This window comes from Lepisma saccharinum, chromosome 16 (assembly GCF_977018435.1).
Source record: "Lepisma saccharinum chromosome 16, izLepSacc3.1, whole genome shotgun sequence".
Taxonomy (NCBI): Eukaryota; Metazoa; Arthropoda; class Insecta; order Zygentoma; family Lepismatidae; genus Lepisma; species Lepisma saccharinum.
Genome location: NC_139244.1, coordinates 22,856,501 through 22,869,903, shown reverse-complemented (window position 1 = coordinate 22,869,903; position 13,403 = coordinate 22,856,501). Strand labels below are relative to the sequence as shown.

General features: G+C 36.2%; 1 protein-coding gene across 2 annotated transcripts in view; it reads left to right on the top strand.

The window, feature by feature from the left end:
• The first annotated feature begins 3,607 nt into the window (after positions 1–3,607).
• The window catches only part of flfl (serine/threonine-protein phosphatase 4 regulatory subunit 3 flfl), a 76,258-nt gene continuing 66,462 nt past the window's right edge, over positions 3,608–13,403 (top strand). The window contains exon 1 of one of the 2 annotated variants that reach the window (XM_083137861.1): positions 3,608–4,101. The gene's annotated coding sequence lies outside the window, so the exon portion shown is untranslated. The remainder of the gene's footprint in view (positions 4,102–13,403) is intronic. The other variant, XM_083137862.1, reaches the window with a different exon arrangement.

Genomic DNA, 13,403 nt, shown 5'->3' with positions numbered 1-13,403 from the left:
CCGCTCTAAGCACATTGGACTAACTATGTCGTCTGTAAGAAACCCTCTATGCTAAATTGGAAAAAGATCCATCACGTTCGAAATTTCTTCAATGCGAAAATACAGATGGAGTTTCCCCAGTTTAAATAATCAGTCATTAAACGTAAAAAGCAAAAAACGTAATAGACTACCAAACGCTGTAATTTTGAAATAAAACAGAGCCAACAAAGGGATAGCGTCGTGGGGATCCAGAAGGGGATGAGGCATGGGAAGGGTAGCGGGAGCGTGAATCTGACAACACCACCTTAAAAAAAAGGCCTAGATCGAGAATGTGCCTTCATGGTACGGTGGAATGTGCACGTGGAATTTTACCTTACCCACCTGTTTTCTTTCATCTTCGAAATTGGTATGCATGAAAAGAATTTTACCAGCTGATAAAGGAATTAGTGTGATACTATTTATAAATATCTGATAGATATTAAAGTAACGAAATAATTATTTTATGTTTAATTATATATATATATATTTCAATGTTTAATATCAATATATATTTGTGTGTGTGTGTGAATTAAGATCTTCCTCCCCAACCAATCTTCAATGATTTCGCACAAGGGTATTGGTTTTCACAAAAGATGTACATTTTGTATACTTTTAATACATAGCGGCGATTGGATGCCAAAACCGGTAAGGCAAGGAAAGTTTACTTTGTCTTGGCTTAGCATTAAGTGGCCATACCGCGGGGCAAAAAGTGAGGGGGCGGGGCTGTGGGCAACCACAAGTGTTCACTGATTTCGATACGTGGGTGATTTTAAATCGCTCTAAGGGAAGTTCGAATGAGGGGATGGGGAACAACAATTGTCAAAGTGAGGTGCTTGATCGTTAAGACAAGTTGTGACTGAGGACAGTGGCGACGATAGGGTTCCAAAACTAGGAGGGGCAAGGTGCCAAAACGGGATTTACTTACAATTATGCATAAAATATCAATCAGCAATTTTACTTTTCGTCAATTATAATAGGCAATTAAAAGTCATCACCGTATTATTATTTTTGCAATGTACAATTGGATCTAACTCCTTTTTTGTTGTATAATAAATATTCAATTCTTTATCTATTTGACATTACTTTCCTTGCCAGGGAAGTTGTTTCTATGCAACGTGCCGGTCCCCGTGGCGGAGTGGATTGCACATCGCGCTACGACGCCAGGGGTCCCGGATTCGAATCCCGGCCTGGGCATGAATGCTTGTCAGTATCCATTCATCAATTTCAGCACATCATGACTCATTACCATCTTCGCAAATTAGCCAAAAAGTGACACAAAAGCGAAATAAAATAAAGCAAATCAATCAAAAATTAGTGGAAAGTCAGAAGGGAAAGTCACAGCGGCGACTCGTTCTGCAAACATTAATAATAGATTAATATAATTAATTAAAATAGGAACGAGTTTACAATACCGGACCACTCTCCAATTTCTATGAAATTTCGCCTACTCACTAATTGTGAACTCCTAATCACGAATCTGCATGTAATAATTGGCGGTCAAGTATGGAAATCGAGAAAAAAACGAAATAAACTATGTTTTCTTAACGTTACGTTACCCTATCATAAGAACAATAGCTCCACGGAAGACGCCATTTTTCCAACATGAAGAAATCAACAGGCAAGACAAGGTATAGTTCTCTTAGCTAAAACATTAATTTTTCTTTGTATTTATGCTAATGGAACCTAACCTAACAGGCCTAACCTAACCTCGTAGGCATTCCTCGTCTGACGTCAGCAAGATTGTTGTGCGTAAAGAAAGACCATTAACGAATTGCGAAAGAAAGGTGGTTCCAAATTGCTGTGTATGGACAATCACCGTGGTAAATCGCAAGGTTATTTTACAAGTTCTACACGTAAATGTACAATTTTAACAAGTGACCGCCAAATATGAACTACAGATACGTCATCAGGACACCGAAATTAGTAAGTAGACGAAATTTTATAGAAATTGGAGAGTGGTCCGGTATTGTAAACTCATGCCTTAAAATATAATAGAGAAAAAGACGTAATTTACTACCTTCAGGTCTTTTATTTATTTTTAGAAAAGCATTTTAAACTTCATTTACGTCTCTCCTCTTCCCGATCGGGCACGTCATGTAAAAAACAATAGGACCCAGCTTATATTTTTATATTATAACATTTAATACAAATAAATGGATCCGCAGATTCCAAAATTTAGAGTTCTCTTTGTGAGAGGTCAGACAGTGTAAACTTTATGAGACAAATTTGCTCCTCATTTTTAAAGCCATTCTTTTTTTTAACGGAATGTATAAAGGTTAACAACAAAACACAATAACTAGGAATTTGAATACACCAACTGTACAAAATGTAAGAAAAATAATGGACAACAGTTGTGTTGGATATTCACAAGGTAAACTGTTCTTTCTCCAATGTTTCTGTATGTTGAACGGTACGAGATCGGGTTGGCGCTTGACTCGTACCCCTATTTAGTTTAAAGAACTGTCTGGTTTATGAAAACAAGAATTATGGTGGATCGAGTAGCAAAGATTGTACAATTATATAATAATAATAATAATAATAATAATAATAATAACAACAAGAATAAGTTCCCATTAAAATTGGTTTATTTTTAATAACTTATAATAGTTATTATTGTAAAATTACAATTAATAATTGTTATTTTCATTATTATTTCTACTATTCAAGTTTTATCAATGGCCTATATTCCTCTACAAACATTTCTGGCGACGCCGGATGAGCCCCCCTTAAATAAAACCCTGGCTACGTGCCTGATGTAAGGTCCATGTTATGATAGAATGATACAGATGAATTACTTTATTCATTCATTTTACTTTAGGTTAAGTACGACGTGGATGATGGACTGTGATTATATGAAGGAAAAACGAACGCTCATGTCCAGGAGAGGACTCGAACCAGGAACAGTCTTCCTATCGTTTTGGAACCGGAGATCATGCATCGACTAATCAACGCGCTCGGCCACAGAGGTCAATTCACAGAAAGCGTGAATCCAGAGCATCTCGCTAGTAGATGTGCTTAAGTAGTATGTATATTGCATATTTTTATTTTTAATTTCATCTTCAGATCTAATACAGTACATTTCATTACGTAAAAGCGCTTGAACTTGTTGATTTTTTTTCTTGGCAGGTTTTGCGAGCACAACAAAACAATGTTTGCGGGAGACAGTCCTCTGATCTTCAGTCAAGGACGAATAAAACCTTTTCTTCCAAATTACGTTAATAAAGTGATTTACCTTGTGCAGGGTATTCTTTTCTGTGCAAGAAAATACATAATATTTCATTCACAAATTGTAACCTCAACCTATCAAAATCTGTAATATCTCTACATCGGGCCGTCGTACTTATTACACAATGTGAAAGCTGGCGCATGGCGATTCTCGGATGTTTTGTATTGATCACCCTTTTTCATAAAATATCGACACTATATTCATAATTATGTAATGCATTTCTAAGTGTGTGTGAAACTGGGAGTATTGTTAATTGATCAACTATAATCTTAAGAAGTGATGTACTGTATTTTTGATGCAATTCTTTCATTTACATTCATGCTCTTCATAACATTAGATGACTTCGTATTACGCGGGAATCCGTTCTTTTTCTACTGTGAACCCCGTAGAGCGTTGTTGTGAATCCAACATGGCGCTTAATGTTGTGACTATCGGAGAGAATACGTCAGTTCATTAGGTAAAAACCACGCAACGTGAGGAGCTTTTGTACAACAGTGACTAGTGCAAGTAGTCAGTATCACCCCTAGAAGATGCTTATATGATAATGCGTGAGATTATTTTTTTATTCGTTCAGGATAAGTGTGTAATATGACCTAGCGTTCGTATTTCCAATTGAATGATGCCTATGACTGACGAATGACGGCAGCCAATTTTATTTCATGAAGAAGGTAGTCGATGTAATTCACTCAAGAACTCATATACGGTGTCAGGGTTAGTGTCTAACGAACGGAAGTGAGTGTTGTGCATAACATGGCTAACGTTTGTGTACAATTTGCTGTTTGTTGTGTACCTGGATTCAGAGGAGCAGCATTCCAGTCAAGCTGTTGAGAGCAAAGGGTGCCGAAACAAAAACCTATGTAAGGATGTGTAAAATCAGTGTTTAGCATAGTGAAAAGTGTGTGTGAACTAATTTCTTTGAGATTTTTTTATAGGCTACGTTTCTTATTCCATTGGTGATTTACACAGGGCGCGAGGAAACTATTTTCAGAAACACCAGTTTCATTTTTCTTATCAGCCTTGATAACATATAACCTTTTCAGGTAGCAAGATATGAGAATAGTTTTCATTGACAAATCTCGGTTAGCTAATAGAAAAGAATAGGAATCTGATTAAAAAACAACAATAATTGCACCACTTCAGGTATGGTTTGAGAATTTCTTGTGTAAAACCCACCCATGTTCTATTTAGAAGGAAGATCATTTTTAGGCACATGAAAAGTGAAATACGGTTAGTGTGTATCTTTTGTGAACAAAAGTAGCAAACACTATGCTTATTCTGGTACTATTTAGAATCCCAAGTAACAGAAAATGCATGGAATTAAATTCATATGTTTCCCTCACATTTTCCTTTTGCTCTTTATAAAGAGTTCAAAGTTCATTCTTTCTACCAGTGATTGCAGGTTGGGTGTGTATCTAGTGGTTTCATAACTTGCAGAAATATGGAATAAAATTTCAGATGTATAAGGGTAAGGGATAAGAAAAAGAGAAGCATGGAACTGGAAAGAATATGTGCACAAATTCGCCAGCATTGTTAGCTGTCTACAGTGGTTTTGTCGGTTAGTAGAAACTACATAGTTCCTAATGGATTGAGTTCATAATAGTTTAATTCAGACATGAACTAAGATGACTGGTAAATGTGAATGCTGTTGGTAAGGGTTGAAATAGATTTCATGGGGTTTTGTGCACATTTGCTATTTCATTGAAGAATATGATGTATTCCTTTCATTTAAGAAAGAAAACCAGCAAAGCAGTCTTATTGCAACAGAATTTTAATTTAGAACAAGATCATTCTCAAAACATGGGAGTCTGCACACTGGAACAATAAGCTAGTCTTTTGGCCCTGAATGAAGATGGGTATGTTTTGCCGCTCTGTCGCTTTTCCTGTAATCATAAAGGCCACGACTATCTTCACTAGGTAGTGAGAATAGCATATAAGTCTTATTTTCACCAGGTGCTGAGAACAGCTTATGGGGTTATTTTCACCAGCAAAAGTAATTACCTGACCATAGCATTGTATTTGATCATGTTTTATTACATTCATTGGCAGTATTGGGGGCCCTCTTATTGCATAGTGGTAACGTCTTCACCTTGTAATCCAGGGTTCCCGGGTTCAATGCCCGATAGAGGCACATTGTGGTTCGGATCCAATTTTAAAATGTAGGTCCAGTCCCGATTAGCCTAAGTTAATGCTTAATTTACTGCTAAGGAGTTAACTTATATTAAAAATTGGTGCAACTACCTACTATTGTCATCAGGTAGTGAGAATAGCAGAAAGTGCTGAAGACCAGAAATTACATGATCTGGTGTTGGGAAGTATTTACAGAAATAATTTTAATTTTAACAGCACTAAACCTGATCTGCCTAACCTAACAACTAAAATATTAAGGAATGCAATACCCCTTCATACGTCATGTGACATATTACCAGCACCAGTTCATATTGAAACACCTTGCGGTATTTTTACAATTTCATAGTGTGCAGAAGTATTACTTGTCATCCATTTGAAAATAAACGCATACCGAAGTAATCTGGATACACATCAATAACTAAAGAATGCACACATACGTGTAGTAGGCCAAGTTGTGGATCATGCACATGCACGGTTTAAAATCTCATGAAAATAGCTCAAAAGCTAGCTTCACCACCTGGTGAAAATAGTCACTCCGGTTAAATTTTAGTATCCGCAAAACATATTTCTTCAATTTTACAGGAGAAAGTACTTACCGAACTGACTTTCTGTACACTTTTGAAAGGTTGTGTAAGTGTTTTTTCCCATCGCTTAATTTATTTCACAAGTAAATCATGTATTTTTTGAAGATTAATGCATCTCCAATGCACGTAAGCTGTTGCCTCTATGTCCTACTACGTGAACCAAATGTTGCGTGCGTTCGATGATGTAACCCCCCCGGTCAGTGTTTCTAACCACGCCGTTGTTTTGCAAGAACATGACAATTTTAACTATGTTTGCCTACCCTAACCTTGCCGTGCATGGTTCATGGGGCTATCTGTGCGTGGTTCGTAGGGCTATTTATGAATGGTTTTTTGGGTTTTCGAACCCGGAAAAAAAATACAAAATCAGTAACACGAAAGTAGGTATTTTTCCGTGAAGAAGGTTGGAAACACTGCACACGCACTGATCATAGACAACACTAGTCAAGATTTGCCCGCCATATTGTGTGTAACGCAACTGAAAAACCAACTAACAATAATTACTCGATATGTGGAAAATTGAAATTACTGTCGTGAAAATAACAAAATCTCACCTTCAACAATCCTTAGCAATGCAGAATACGTAAATGTACCAATGTGAAAAACAAGAATATAAAGGAATTTCAGACGTTTGGTGGATACTAAAATTTTAATGTCACTCCGAATCATAAATTATCCCTTGACCATTAAACGCACATGGCTTCAATTGAATTTGAATCAGGATTCTGGAGTACACATCACGCATGTTCGTTAATGAAATCTGAAAGTGGTTCTACAGCCATGCCACTACATTAAAGTAGATTATTCTTCCAAATTACTGCATAGGCAATGACATAGGCTTTGGTTACCTCAATGCTGGGAAGCATTCTCAAGATACAAGTTGGTCTACGTGGCAGAGTGGTTGGGCTGGGTTCAAATCATGGGTATTCTTTGTGAGTGTCTTTTCATCATATCCTTATCTTTGTAATCAGCCAAAAATGGCAGAAAAGTAAAGTAAAATTAATCACTCTCAAGATGTAGGAATGAAAGCTCTCCTCCCAACCTCTTATTAGTTGTCAAGATATGTTTTAAGTACTTTAGTATTATATGGACTGCCTCATTTCAGACTGTCTGGGAAGGGTCATTCCATGCCAAACCATCCAATGGTGGTTGCTTGACCATTTTAGAAAAAAATCATTTTTAGTACAAACGTTTGTACATGTTTCTAGATATCAAAACCTGTTCTCCTGGAACAGTAATTTTTCCAACATGGCACTTTTTTTTGCACATGTAGCAGTTTACAGAATCCTTAATATCTCAAAAACTATTAGAGCTAGAGACCTGAAACAAAATTCATTTTGTAGCTAATGAAGTATACTTTCTATGATATTCAAGTATGTTTTGCTAAAAATTGCATCCTAAGTATGAAAATTATGGTGGAAATTTGGGTAACAATAGTTAAAGGCTAAGGCTTGAATTTTTTTTTTCATGTGTAGACCTACCTGCAGGGTGTCTGCAAATAAAGTATCAGTGCTTAGAAATGCAAACCTTTTTTTACAGCATGTGCTCAAACATGGCCGTTCATTAAATTTTGACAAATGGGTCCTCTTGAAAAATTCTGAAATTTGGCACAAAGGAAACCCCGCATGAACCTAACTCACAGTAAAAATCTCAACTTTTAGATTCAACTCATTTTGGTCAAAGGTAATGTATGTCACCTAATTTCTGACGTTGCAGCAAAGTAAGGTTAAGCTACATCTCATACTTAGAATAATGAAGTCTTTTCTTTTAATTTTTTAAAGTTGGGTTAAAAAGGCCTCAGAAAATATAGCAACATAAGGTTTTAATGTTTGATTTACCAGAAATTTAAATTACAAGTAATGATAGTTGAAAATCTGCGAAATCTCATTGCAAAAGGTTTGATTTATTAGGTATCCACATCCAGCTCCAAAACTGAGCTTCCCCTCATATTTTTATTAATGTAGCAGTACATGCAGCTTAAGATATGCAGTGAATGAATGAATTTTGAAAGGGAGGGGAGGGGGGTTATGTATATTTTTTTAGTATACAGCCCTGTTTTTACCACATTATCCTGCCTTTGACGTAATTGTTTATGGAATACTGTGCCAAAGCTAGGGGCGTATGACCCCCACCAATGCCTCCTTGGGCACTCCATTGAAAGTACGCTATTTATTTTGGAGGCTCAAAGCTGGTAGAAGATATTATTTTTTTTGTTTCCTTTATTTTCAATTTCGTACTTAGGATGCAATTTTTAACAAAACATACTTGAATATCATAGAAAGTATACTTCATTAGCTACAAAATGAATTTTGTTTCAGGTCTCTAGCTCTAATAGTTTTTGAGATATTAAGGATTCTGTAAACTGCTACATGTGCAAAAAAAAAGCCATGCGCCATGTTGGAAAAATGACTGCCCCAGGAGAACTAAAGACAATATTCATTTTTGAACATTGGTTACGATATCTAGAAACATGTACAAACTTATGTACAAAACATGAAATTTTTCTAAAATGGTCATGCAACCAATTATTTTAAAGTTGGTTGATTTGACATGGAAAACAAAAGAAAGTACCCTTATTTTAATGCTAAGAGAACCAAACCTGACCTTCCTAACATAACCACGAAAGCATATATTGAACAAAAGGTACTTTAGCATTTGCTTTCCCAGAAAACAGACTGTCTGAAATGAGGTATTCCGTATAATACTAAAGTACCTATGTTTTATGTAGAGTTAAAAATATTTATATTTGATGTCACAGCTTGGTTTGAGCCAAGTGACACAATATTGTATCAAAATTCCTACTTGACACGTGTGCCACATTGCAACATCAAGCTATACATTATATTATAATCATCAGTGGCATAGATCAAGAATATAGTAGTCCTTTCTATGTGCCAGAGCTTGTTAGCAAAAGGCATAAAGTTATGCTATTACTATGAAATGCCTGCTGTGCATTTTTTCATTTATTTATTTATTTTACCTAAAGTTTCTGATACAGTACTGAATGACCATTTTACACTGAAATGGTAACAGCAGGAAAACAATGTAAAAGTGCCAGTTTGGTAAAGTAGGTCATTCGTACAATGAAATGTTCTCTGCTGATGTTGCTACACATGCAAAGAATGATGTTTCTTAATGTTGTTGTAGCATACAATTTTTTCTTATGATCAGGTAATAAACAGTTTGGTCCTATTGTCCAGTCTAAATACAGAATCCACCATGACTTTTCATGCTTCAATATCAAAGAACAGGGACCAGGTTTGTAGGCATTAAATTAAAAACTTGTAAAATAAACACAAGAATAATGAAAATATGCAGTGTAATATGCATAAAAAGAGAGATAGGTTGGGGGTAGGGATGGAGATTTTTCATGTGGCCTTTTTTTTCCCATTTTTCTGAAGGTGTTTCAAATCAATGAAAATATATGAGTGGCATTATTTTTCTTGTTCTATGGCTTTTCTTTGTCTCTACTGTAAAAAGACACTCATGTCTAAATTTAAAATACAATTTACAACATGGAATTCATAGCTAAGATATAAGTAGTAGTGTACAGGGGTACATTGTACCCCCCAAATTTTTGAAAGGGGTATTGTACCCCCTAAATCCGTAAATTGAGTTGTACCCCCCTTTGGTAATTTGACAGCAGACGCAAGGTGCTACTGTTAAAAGACCAATTTTCAATTCACCCAATAGAAAAAGTGTATATTTTTTAACTTATAAGCATTACCTTCTTTACCAAAGAAATTCAAACCATTGTAAACTAATTCTACTACCTATGTGCTTGAAAACCTCTTTAAGGAGATGAAAATTGTTTAAAATGTGTGAAACGATGGAATCAGATTTGCTCTCAGAAAATCACGCTGCAGATGAATGCTATTTTGCGGAAGGGGGGGGGGGGGTATTCTTTTCTAAAGAAGTGGTCAAGTTGATTCGAAGATAAGATACAAATCTTCATCAGAAGAGTAGGCCTATGTGACTGACCCCATTTTCTTTTGAATATTTAAAATGGAATATTCCGAAACGAAATACTTACACGAACGAGACGAGGCACGACAGACCAACTTGGGGGGTACAATGCACTCCTGTACCTCACCCAAGTTTTTCATAACTTGTTAAGAGGGTGTTCGGAAAACTATTCTTAAATCTATATATTAAGAGATTTTTTTTGGAAATAGAGTCCCAATTAGCCTATCTGAGCATGAAGTGAATCTGGAATAAGTTTTAATAGCTTCAGATTGGAAATCTAAACAAAAATAAGCCCAAACAAGAACGAGAAGGGCCTCAACACACAAGAGACGAGATGAGGTTGTGACAATTCTCGACTTGTCCCATCGCGATAGTATTCCTAGGTGAAATGAATTTTTTCGTAGACATTTAAACAGGGTGCAATTTGCGATTTTATCAGAGGGGGAATAATTTATACCTATGTATTAGGTATACTTATAATTGGACATTAATTACTTAAAGTCTAATTTTGATATCGAATGCAACACAAACACAACGCCATTTTAAGTTAAACCCTAAAGTCAAACTGTAAGAAAATTATGTTAGATGAATGCACAAGATAAATGAGACTCGCAGGTTCTATTGGTAGATTTTTGATTGGATTCACAAGGTCTTTTAGTGAGATGGGAATGTTTGATTGATTTATTTGGTTTATTTTACTTCGCATTTCTGCCACTTTTGGCTAATCATTAAGATGAAGAAGATTGATGATATGATGAAATTGATGGACACTCACAAATAACACCCTAGGACCTCCCCGATGGTGCAGTAGTAGCGTCGTCACCTTGTAATCAAGGGGGTCCCGGGTTCGATACCCGGTGGAGGCACATAGTGGTTCGGATTCCACTTTAAAATGTAGGTCCAGTCCCGATTAGCCTTACTGTGCACGAAGTGAACTTAAAATATCAACTCAAACGAAGCAAATAATACCCATCCCAGGCTGGGATTCGAACCTTCTGAAGCCATAGCGTGCTATTCTAAACCCTCCGCCACGAAGTCTGGCGAGGTGGGAATCTGTTTTGGATTTTCTTTGTAGATGTGCAAATCTTTAACTGTGACACGTGTATGCTTTTGCTTGCATTAAAGTTTACCTTTTCACATGCGCATGTATTTGCATTTAATACCACTACATACGAAAAGAAACCTTGGGCGGGTCTTCATATTCAAAAAAAAAATATTATAAATTGAGCGTATGGTTTTCCTTGCTTCTTATGAGATCTGAAGGATTTCTGTTTTGTATATATAGTGATAGCTACTTTCAGTGCTTGAAGAGTGTCATTAGTTACAGCTAATTATTTAACAAATAAATACTTTGTTAAATGCTTCACAAATATTTCAAAGTTAGACTACTTTCGATTTGGGAACCATCGCAACTCAATTGCTTTTTCTTTTTTAATACAATGCCCTATAGATGTCTGAGAAAATACCAAATACATGGCTTCTAAGAGGCACTGGTTGTGGTACATATCTACCATAATTTGTTTAAAGATGTTTTTATTCGTAGCTATGGGACTTTAAAATGAGAATGAACTGAACTGAAGTGGAACTCTAAGTATGATATATTCAATAGTGTGTTTTCTATATCCAGTGGGTGGGAGATGATTATTCCTGGTTGGGGGTGGCTCAAGATCTTCCTCACCCCCTTTAATCTCAACATGAATTAAAATGTAATTTCACAAGTAGTCACTATTTTATGGTGTTACATTAGTTCGGAATAGCAAAACCATTGTACATGGTTAAACCAAGTCATGTTAACCGTATTTATTAATAAATTCATGCTGCATAATGTCTTAACAATCTGTTTCTAAAAACTTTTCCTTGCAAAGATTGTTTAGGATGGGCATGTTTGTCAAGCATTCGGATTTTTATCATTAATTTTCCCATGTGCACAATGTGTATATATCAGTCTGGGAAAATCTAAGTGTTTTTATTACTTGCCATAATTTGGGAACAAAAAATATTTTTGTTTTCTTGTGAACTAGCTTCTTAATTGGACATATATTCTGTATAAGAATATTTTTTCATTTATTTTGAACTGAGCTGAGTAAACTTCATACTCTTGAATGGCAACAGTTAAAACTTTAGCTCACCTGTAGTTTAAATTCCATATCCCAGCAACTTTGAGCATACTTGTAAGGTTTTTGTGTGGTTCTGATATTTTCAATAGCATCTTCATTGTTGTCAGGTTTTTGAGGAAAAAGTGCTCAAGCAAATGTATTATGTACTTTGTATTAGCATAAACACAGCATGTTCACTGATTCTAGTTTTTTTTGTGCGTATATAGGGAGACAACAATTTACCATTCTCCCAATTCTGCATTATTTTTAGACACTGGTGTTGTATGATATGTTTATTTCAGCAGCTTTCACTATAGTCTGTACAACTTCACTATGACTGCAAACTTCACAAATAAAGGGTGATTCATAAAGAACACCGGATTTGAAAAGGACGCCATATTTTTTTTTTTTTTTTTGTTTGGTTGCCAGCATTGTTTGTGTGATTGTTGTTATCAGTTATCATTGAGGTTTTGTGTTGAGAAGCATTTCAGTTGTTCTACTGTTTGTGTGTGTTGTTAATGCCATGGAAAGGTACAGTAAGGAACAACGAGTTTTGATTGTCAAAACGCACTACAAGAATGGTGAAAGTTTCGCGGTGACTGTTCAGAAACTCAGTACGATACTTGGTCATCTTCATGCACCAAACAAATCAACTGTAGGTTGATCAAGAAATTTTTAGAAACAGGATCAACACGAGACATCAAAAGCCCTGGATGCCCTCGAAGTCACCGGAGTGAAGCAAATGTTGCTGTTGTGCTTGATTTTGTTGCTGTGAGTCCTGCAAAATCGTATCGCCGTCTTGCTCAAGAACTGCATATGGTGCCAACAACAATGCAAAGAATCTTGACGAAAGATCTGCACTTGCATGCATATAAAGTGCAGTTAACGTAGAACTGAAACCAGCGGATCATGGAAAATGACTGCAATTTGGTGACTGGATCCTTGAAAGGGAACGAGGGTTTCGCAAAACTCATCATTTTCAGCGATGAAAGCTCATTTTCATTTAAACGGGTTCGTAAACAAGCAGAATTGCAGAATTTCCATGATCCGCTGAGAACCCAAAAGTGATCCAGGAAAAGGAAATGCATCCTCAGAGAGTTTGGTGTGGAATTTGGAGTGGGGGTTAGATCGGTCCTTACTTTTTTGAAGTCAAAGAAGGAAATGCTCTGACAGTGAATGGAATTCGTTACCGTGCAATGCTAACTGATTTTCTTTGGCCTCTTTTGGATCAAATGAACATCGAAAATGTATGGTGCCACACTCCAGGAGAAGTTCCTGGACAGAATAATCTCGTTGCGAGGAGACCAAACCTTCCCACCTCGATCTTGTGACTTGACACCATGTGACTTTTTCTTGTGGGGGTACACCAAGTCACAAGTTTACCAGAAC